Consider the following 10,332-nt stretch of genomic DNA (forward strand, 5'->3'; position numbering starts at 1 on the left):
TTGTGTTTTATTAGGAGACGCACAACAGTTCTTCTGTGGCTTTATAGCTAATATTTTCACCTACACAAATGAGCAAAATCAGACAATTTAGTGTCTAATATAAACCACAATATTAACTTCTTATTTTTGAATTGTTGTAAATAAATATCACATTTGGAACTGGTCAGTGCTCAAAAAATGCTGGGAAATCACTTCATGTAGCCCCAAGAGTGATTACTGATAAACTGCCTGAAAAAAAGAAATTTCAAATGTAGTGAAATTAGAGTCATAAGTTTCCAGAAAAAATAATACTCAAGTAAAGTACAGATACTCAAAAAGTGTACTTAAGTACAATACTCAAGTTAATGTACTTAGTTACTGTCCGCCTCTGGTCACATCAACTGTCCTTTTAATTACAATTTGAAAACTGAGGATACTAACTGTTAAAGTTTTGCATGCAAAATTTTTGTCCAATCTTGCTTGATACAAGACTTAAGCTGCTCATCAGTCATTTCATGATGGGTCATACATTTTCAATAGGAGACAGATCTGCTGGCCAATCAGTCACATCCACAGGTGTCAATGAAACCACACTGTTGTAACACATGCAGAATTAGACCTTGCATTGTCTTGATATAATAACCATGGACTTCCCATAAAAGATGTCAACTTGATTGCAGTATATGTCTCTGTACAATGCCAATATATGCATTTCGTAATGCAACGGCAGACTGTGGTAAATGACAGTGGTTTTCTGAAGTACTCCTGAACACGTGTGGATATGTTTAACACCACAGCATGATGGTTTTCTATGCAATGTCATCTGAGGGCTCAAAGGTCAAGCACATTCACTTGAGGTTTCCTGCCTTGCCCTACACAAACTGAGATTTCTCTGGATTTCCTGAATCTTTTCACAATATTATGTGCCTAAATTCTTTGTGATTCTGCATTGGGAAATGTTATTTTTGATTTGTTTGACACTTATCTCATGAAATTTGGCACAAAGTGAGATGCTCCTTTTATGCCCAAACATGATCCCCTCACCTTTTATCAATTCGCTTGCTTATTGTGGAATGTTTCAAAACTGTTTAACTTGGATATTCTATAACCTTTTAACTTTTCTTTTGGCTCTGTCCGTCCCATTTTTGTGTGTGTGTGTGTTGCAGCTATCAACATCAAAATTGGTTTATATTTACAAAATAAAATTTTTTTGTAGTGTGTTGCAGCTATCAACATCAAAATTGGTTTATATTTACAAAATACATTTTAAGCTGGGGCCCCTTTCAATAAGGAGATTCAACCAACTCTGAGTTAAAACTTGAACTCTGCGTTGACTTACCCTGAAGTGGAAAACTGAGTTTTCAGTTTCAGAACAGCTGGATTGTGTTAGTTCAATTCACTCTGAATAGGTCAACTCTGAGTTTAGCGCATGCACTACGGCTATGAGAAGTCATGATCAGTGGAGCTCCGAAATTATGATTCACTGGCAACAGCACCTGACAAAAAGTCGTCCGCATATTTCGAGTCAACACGTAAGTTTAATTCTCAATCACTCTTATAATATCAGAGGTGAAAACTGTAAATTATTAAACTAATATTCATTTTCATAGTATCACGTGGGAGAAAAGAAGAAGAACTTCGCAGCAGCTAAAAATTAAGTATAAAAACAATTCAATCAAGGTAAAGCTTTAAGCATAAAAGGTTCATGGGTGTTGGCTAAATGACTTTGCAAACATTTGACATATTAAATATAATTTAGTGTCTATTTCATTGCGCAGCAGCTTTTTCCACATAGTCTTAACACTCTTTTCACATAATTAAAAATTCTCTGTCAACCTTTCACATTTCTTAATTAGAGTAAAGTAATTAACACCTGACTTCAACAGCAAGAAGGCAGAGGCTCGCAAAATGGGGGGAGAACCTGCACCAGCACCACTGACAGATGAAGAGGAGATAGTCAAGTATTGGAAGAATTAAAAATTCTAAAGGAAAAAGAATAACTGTTGCTTTTGTATTTGTAGGAAATAAAGATGACCAAATAAATAGTGAATCATATGTGTATATTTAACACAAATGTTAAATTTGTGTTTGTTGTTTACGTGGTGTTTACGGGATATATCTTGTACTACCCTTCCATGGCATCCTTCCATCCAATCAAGTAATCCATTTCATTTTCAGAAGATGAGATGGTGAGAATATGTGTGTCATCAATGCATCCAACCATGGGAAAGAAAGAAAAAATTATAATTTAAGTGCAATTTTCTTATTTTGCTAATTATCTGCCAATGGGATAAGAAATTACAAATAATCTTGTTTCCGTTTGCATTAAAAAAATTTCTCTTACCCTATGTCAGACAATTGTACATGTTTTATGTAAAATGCGATTAAATCCACTTGTATCCCCCAGGAAACAAGACTAAATATATGTATATGTATATATATATATATATATATATATATATATATATATATATATACTGTATATATGTAGAAAGTTTAGTTTAGTTTATTTATAAAGCACATTTAAAAACAACAGGTGTTGAAGGCGAAGTGCTGTACAACACATATTAAACAAACTTAAGAACATAATCAAGAAAACAAAAGGACAAATCCTTTCACACCCTCAAATACATCTTGACTTAAGAATTTTTGATATTTGTACTTCAAATAAGACAAAAATACTCACTAAGAAAAGTCATTTTTATGTCAGCAAAGCCTCCCATAGGAAAGAGAAAACAAAAATGAAATCTCTTTAACATCTCAAATGTTTCTCCTAGACCAGGGGTAGGCAAGTTCGGTCCTAGAGAGTTCAGCTCCAACCCTGAAAACAAAACTCACCTGCCTATAGCCTTAGTAATCCTGAAGACATTGATTAGCTTGTTCAGGTGTGTTTGATTAGGGTTGGAGCTGAACTCTGCAGGACTGCGGCTCTCTAGGACCGAACTTGCCTACCCCTGTCCTAGACAGAAATTAGGTTACTTTAAGATCGAATGGAGATTTTTGCTTGAGTCTCCTGCTTCTCAAACTTGTCTCCTGAGACAAAAACTCTAACACTCTCACAATTGTCTCTTTAAAAGCTTTAAAAGAGATCTCAATAACATCACACACTGTGCTCAGATATTTCTCCTAGTCTAAAGACTTAGCTAGAGACTCTGGATCTCTCACATTTGTCTCCTTTAAAGCTTTTCCCAGGTAGCCAAAACGGTTTGGCCCGATAATGGCCCAGATCCGGCAGGCCGGATGAAATAACAGAGTCGGCATGGACATGGGATGAATGACGTCCCAGAATCGGCCCAAATACACTGGCCCAAGTCCAGCTGCCAAAACTGCCGGCATTGGGCCACAATCATGCCGGCAAGAATTGAAACACTTAGCCGGTACTGGCCCGAGTCTGGGTTCTGAAACTGAACCGACATCACCGGCATTGGGCCACAATCACGCCGATGAGAATTGAAAAACTTAGCCGGTACTGGCCCGAGTCTGGGTACTGAAACTGGGCCAACACCACCGGCATTGGGCCACAATCACACCAATGAGAAATTAAACACTTAGTGAAACTGGGCCAACACCACCGGCATTGGGCCACAATCACACCAACGAGTGGCCCAATGCTGGTGGTGTCGGCCCAGTTTCAGTAACCAGACTCGGGCCAGTACTGGCTAAGAGTACCATTTTGGTTAGTGTGATTTATATATATATATATACTTACTCATACAGAATTACAACTTCTAAAATATGTGTATTAAAGACTCCTTCCAGTTTTTATATAAAAACTTTGAGTTTGAATTATTCAAAAGCTTTTTCCATAAAATGACATTGTTACCTTAAAATTCTTAAGATGGCATCTACTTCCAACTAAAATAAAATACATATTTTACAGTGTCCTTGTTAAGTCTACATGTACTTATGCAGGTCAACTAAATATGTCATCTTTACAAAGATTAAGGGTTTGGCCCTTATACCATTTCTTGTCGTGGCATCCCCACCTGGTCTGGGTATGCATGCCCATATCTCAGCCAAAATCAGACCAGCACTTATGGTCCATAATCGGGCCGAATGTGGCTAAATGTGCCGTGTCTCAGTGCAAATCGGACCAGATCCGCACATCCAAAGCCTAGCCAAATCTGGCAACCATTACTGGGCCAGAGCTGGCTCACTTTCGGTGAGCCACTGCCAGAACACAGCCAAGTGAGCCGACACTCAGCCGCAATTGGCCTGATTGCGCTGGCTACCTGGGTTAGAAGAGATCTCCACAACATCAGCTGATATCTCAATGAGACATATAAGAGAATCAGCCCTTAGTATCCTGAGCGTAGTGTAACCTCTGTCAGAGCCATAGCCTTGTGGGCAGCACATCGACATGAAGGCACATCTGCCCTTCAGACAATGTGGGTTCAAATCCCAGCTAAAGGTGATTTTCTGCTCCTGTTCGATTCTCACCTGTCTAGTTGTTTCCTGTCTCTACTCCTACTGTCCTGACCATTAAAGGTGAGAAACCCCATTGCAAGAAAAACCTCTGAGCAGTGGAACATATATTATAATGTAGACTTGCATTACAATAAAGAGATCTCCCATTGTCATTTTGGTTTCCTTTCTTTCAAAACTTTCTCATGTCTCAGTTGTGTCTACTTTTATTTCTCCTAAGGATTATTTTGGAGATATTTAGGAGAAATCTGAGACACTGTTGAGACTAAAATGAGAAATACATGAGAATCACAACTAAGTCTCCTGAGGTTAGAAAGAGCAACCACTGAGCAATAAAATATTCCTATAATGGAGTCTTGATAGTGATTGCAGCAAGACAATAAAGAGATATTCTATGTTTCTTCCACCACATTCTCAGTTTTGACTCTTTTTTTCCCTCAAATATTTCTCATGTCTCATTTGTGTCTACTTCCATTCTATAAAATACATATTTTACAGTGTCCTTGTTATGTCTACATGTACTTATGCAGGTCAACTAAATATGTCATCTTTACAAAGATTAAGGGTTTGGCCCTTATACCATTTCTTGTCGTGGCATCCCCACCTGGTCTGGGTATGCATGCCCATATCTCAGCCAAAATCAGACCAGCACTTATGGTCCATAATCGGGCCGAATGTGGCTAAATGTGCCGTGTCTCAGTGCAAATCGGACCAGATCCGCACATCCAAAGCCTAGCCAAATCTGGCAACCATTACTGGGCCAGAGCTGGCTCACTTTCGGTGAGCCACTGCCAGAACACAGCCAAGTGAGCCGACACTCAGCCGCAATTGGCCTGATTGCGCTGGCTACCTGGGTTAGAAGAGATCTCCACAACATCACACACTGTGCTGAGATTTTTCTCTTTAGCTAAATAATCTGGGGGTCTCATATTTGTCTCATGTAAAGGTTTAGAAAAGATCTCAACAAATTTACAAAGTGTGCACCAAGTCAAGTATTTGAAAGGCATTAAATAAAGGGGGGGGGGGGGGTCAGGTACTGGCCCGAGTCTGGGTTCTGAAACTGAACCGACATCACCGGCATTGGGCCACAATCACGCCGATGAGAATTGAAAAACTTAGCCGGTACTGGCCCGAGTCTGGGTACTGAAACTGGGCCAACACCACCGGCATTGGGCCACAATCACACCAATGAGAAATTAAACACTTAGTGAAACTGGGCCAACACCACCGGCATTGGGCCACAATCACACCAACGAGTGGCCCAATGCTGGTGGTGTCGGCCCAGTTTCAGTAACCAGACTCGGGCCAGTACTGGCTAAGAGTACCATTTTGGTTAGTGTGATTTATATATATATATATACTTACTCATACAGAATTACAACTTCTAAAATATGTGTATTAAAGACTCCTTCCAGTTTTTATATAAAAACTTTGAGTTTGAATTATTCAAAAGCTTTTTCCATAAAATGACATTGTTACCTTAAAATTCTTAAGATGGCATCTACTTCCAACTAAAATAAAATACATATTTTACAGTGTCCTTGTTAAGTCTACATGTACTTATGCAGGTCAACTAAATATGTCATCTTTACAAAGATTAAGGGTTTGGCCCTTATACCATTTCTTGTCGTGGCATCCCCACCTGGTCTGGGTATGCATGCCCATATCTCAGCCAAAATCAGACCAGCACTTATGGTCCATAATCGGGCCGAATGTGGCTAAATGTGCCGTGTCTCAGTGCAAATCGGACCAGATCCGCACATCCAAAGCCTAGCCAAATCTGGCAACCATTACTGGGCCAGAGCTGGCTCACTTTCGGTGAGCCACTGCCAGAACACAGCCAAGTGAGCCGACACTCAGCCGCAATTGGCCTGATTGCGCTGGCTACCTGGGTTAGAAGAGATCTCCACAACATCACACACTGTGCTGAGATTTTTCTCTTTAGCTAAATAATCTGGGGGTCTCATATTTGTCTCATGTAAAGGTTTAGAAAAGATCTCAACAAATTTACAAAGTGTGCACCAAGTCAAGTATTTGAAAGGCATTAAATAAAGGGGGGGGGGGGGGGGGTAAGACAAAGCTGATATCTCAATGAGACATATAAGAGAATCAGCCCTTAGTATCCTGAGCATAGTGTAACCTCTGTCAGAGCCATAGCCTTGTGGGCAGCACATCGACATGAAGGCACATCTGCCCTTCAGACAATGTGGGTTCAAATCCCAGCTAAAGGTGATTTTCTGCTCCTGTTCGATTCTCACCTGTCTAGTTGTTTCCTGTCTCTACTCCTACTGTCCTGACCATTAAAGGTGAGAAACCCCATTGCAATAAAAACCTCTGAGCAGTGGAACATATATTATAATGTAGACTTGCATTACAATAAAGAGATCTCCCATTGTCATTTTGGTTTCCTTTCTTTCAAAACTTTCTCATGTCTCAGTTGTGTCTACTTTTATTTCTCCTAAGGATTATTTTGGAGATATTTAGGAGAAATCTGAGACACTGTTGAGACTAAAATGAGAAATACATGAGAATCACAACTAAGTCTCCTGAGGTTAGAAAGAGCAACCACTGAGCAATAAAATATTCCTATAATGGAGTCTTGATAGTGATTGCAGCAAGACAATAAAGAGATATTCTATGTTTCTTCCACCACATTCTCAGTTTTGACTCTTTTTTTCCCTCAAATATTTCTCATGTCTCATTTGTGTCTACTTCCATTCTCCTGACAATGTTTATGTACTTAGGCACATAATTTGTTGTTGGAAATAGTAATGTATCGGATGTCTTAATCAAATCTGATGTACAGGAAATGAAACCCTGGAGCTTTCTTTGCTGAAAGGCACATAAATGGCTTATGACTCAGTCTTGATTATTAATTGGATATTTTGATTATTAATACATATTATATGAAATGTTTGAAATGTAGAAATATTTGAGCTCATATTGAGGCATTTGACTTGGTGCACACTTTGTAAAGTTATTCCTCAAATATTTCTCATGTCTCATTTGTGTCTACTTCCATTCTCCTAAGGAATTTTAAAAGAAACATCTGAAATGCTGTTGATACTAAAATGAGAGATATATGAGAATCTCATCTAAATCTCCAGAGCTAAGGAGATATTGTTGAGATCACTTCTAAAGCTTTAAAAGAGACAAATGTGAGAGATCCATAGTCTATAGCCAAGGAGAAATATCTGAGCACAGTGTGTAAAGTTATTGAGATCACTTCTGAAATTTAGAGAAGACAATGTGAGAGCTCTCGAGTCTTTAGGAGAAATATCTGAGCACAGTGTGTAAAGTTGTTGAGATCTCCTCTAAAGCTTTAAAGGAGACCATTATGAGAGTGTTAGTGTTTTTGTCTCAGGAGACAAGTTTGAGAAGCAGGAGACTCAAGCAAAAGTTTCCATTCAGTCTTAAGGTAACCTAATTTCTGTCTAGGAGAAATATTTGAAATGTTAAAGAGATCTCTTTTTCTTCCCTCTGGTTAGCTTCAATGTCATTTCCTCAAATATTTCTCATGTCTCATTTGTGTCTACTTCCATTCTCCTAAGGAATTTTAAAAGAAACATCTGAAATGCTGTTGATACTAAAATGAGAGATATATGAGAATCTCATCTAAATCTCCAGAGCTAAGGAAAAGCAATCACTGAGCAATCCTTTTTTCCTATGGGCTATCCATCAAACTGAAAAGCATGGTTGTTCTTGTTCAGACTGACACAGGGGTCAAAGTACATGGTTAACCGTACTCCAGTGCCAATGGTGCTATTTGGGGTTAAGTGCTTTGCTCTGGCCACATTGATGGTGTAGAGCTGGATGGCATGGACTCAAAACCATTTCACGCGTGAAGGGGCAGGCAATGTCTACAAACCTCCTGTTACCAATCTCAATTTAAATTAACTTATTAGGACAATGCAAGATTTGTTATGCACTGTAATACACCATGTTGTGAGCTTCACCCTAATGACGGTTAAGGTATCAGAGTAAGTGTCTTCACATTTAGTCTTGGAAGAATATTTGGAGGAAAAGTTAGTTCACCCAAAAATTTAATATTTGTTTACATTTTTAATCACCCCAGGCTATCTTAGATATAGATGAGTTTTCTTTATCAGAAAAGATTTGGAGAAATTTTTAATTACATCACTTGTTCACCACTGAATCCTCTGCAGTGAATGGGTGCCATCAGAATGAGAGTCCAAACAGCTGATAAAAACATCACAATATTTCACAAGTAATCCACACAACTACAGTCCATCAATTAACATCTTGTGAAGTGAAAAGCACTGTGTGTATAATGAACAAATCCATCATTAAGGAGTTTTAACTTTAAACTATCACTTCTGGCCAAAATATGAGCCAAAATTCTTCCTCCAGAAGTCCATCCAATGTTACCCTCTCACATCAAAATCCACTGACATATTTGTTTAGAACTGTTTTATACTGTTTTTGCTTGTAAACAGGGCTTAATCTGTGCATATTATTCTCCTGAGTCAGACAAGATTACTTTTTAAAGCAATATTATGGATAACGGACTCATATTTTAGCTGGAAGCAATGACAATGACAAGGTTTTATTTTTTTTATTATTATTATATATATTTTTTAGGTAGATTTGTTTGCCACCACTGGTTTCATAAGCAAGGTCAGACGTGAGTCAGACATTAACACATTATTCGGTTAATCATAGTTCTGTACCAAACCACTTGTATTCCTAGACTCTGAGCAGACTGTCATGTCTTATAATGTCCACTAGAGGACAGTCCTGTAATCTGATGAATTGTTCAGTGAAATAATTATTCAAACTATTCAACTGAATTCAAATTCCTCAATCCTGCTGAACACTATACCAGACACACCTTCCTGATAAAATGCGTTTTTATGTCTGCTAATGCAGATCTCCCAACATATATCTGATATCAAAAACGTAAATTTAATATAGAGGATGCTGAGGTCACGTGGCAACCCTGTTCTAGTCCCTGAGCTTTGGGGAGTAAAACGACCTACTTATAATTAATTAGGTAGTGATTGCACTTTTGTGTAATGTGCTGCCTTTAATTTTAGAAAATTAGGGTCAAAGTAGTTACTTAGTATAGAATTCAAGGCAATGCGTATACTGTTTTTGCTTGTAAACAGGGCTTAATCTGTGCATATTATTCTCCTGAGTCAGACAAGATTACGTTTTAAAGCAATATTATGGATAACGGACTCATATTTTAGCTGGAAGCAATGACAATGACAAGGTTTTATTTTTTTTATTATTATTATATATATTTTTTAGGTAGATTTGTTTGCCACCACTGGTTTCATAAGCAAGGTCAGACGTGAGTCAGACATTAACACATTATTCGGTTAATCATAGTTCTGTACCAAACCACTTGTATTCCTAGACTCTGAGCAGACTGTCATGTCTTATAATGTCCACTAGAGGACAGTCCTGTAATCTGATGAATTGTTCAGTGAAATAATTATTCAAACTATTCAACTGAATTCAAATTCCTCAATCCTGCTGAACACTATACCAGACACACCTTCCTGATAAAATGCGTTTTGATGTCTGCTAATGCAGATCTCCCAACATATATCTGATATCAAAAACGTAAATTTAATATAGAGGATGCTGAGGTCACGTGACAACCCTGTTCTAGTCCCTGAGCTTTGGGGAGTAAAACGACCTACTTATAATTAATTAGGTAGTGATTGCACTTTTGTGTAATGTGCTGCCTTTAATTTTAGAAAATTAGGGTCAAAGTAGTTACTTAGTATAGAATTCAAGGCAATGCGCCATAGTGTTCACCTCCTCCAGTTGTTACAATTTTTATCTGGGTCAATCAGTGCATTCAGGAGACTTTCATAAATCCATTTAGTGGAAGTTCAAACAGTTCTTGATAGCATAAGCTACTGTTGTCCAGCTGATAAAATAACATTTAGCATT

This window comes from Sinocyclocheilus grahami, unplaced genomic scaffold (genome assembly GCF_001515645.1).
Source record: "Sinocyclocheilus grahami isolate Dianchi unplaced genomic scaffold, SAMN03320097.WGS_v1.1 scaffold5.1, whole genome shotgun sequence".
Lineage (NCBI taxonomy): Eukaryota > Metazoa > Chordata > Actinopteri > Cypriniformes > Cyprinidae > Sinocyclocheilus > Sinocyclocheilus grahami.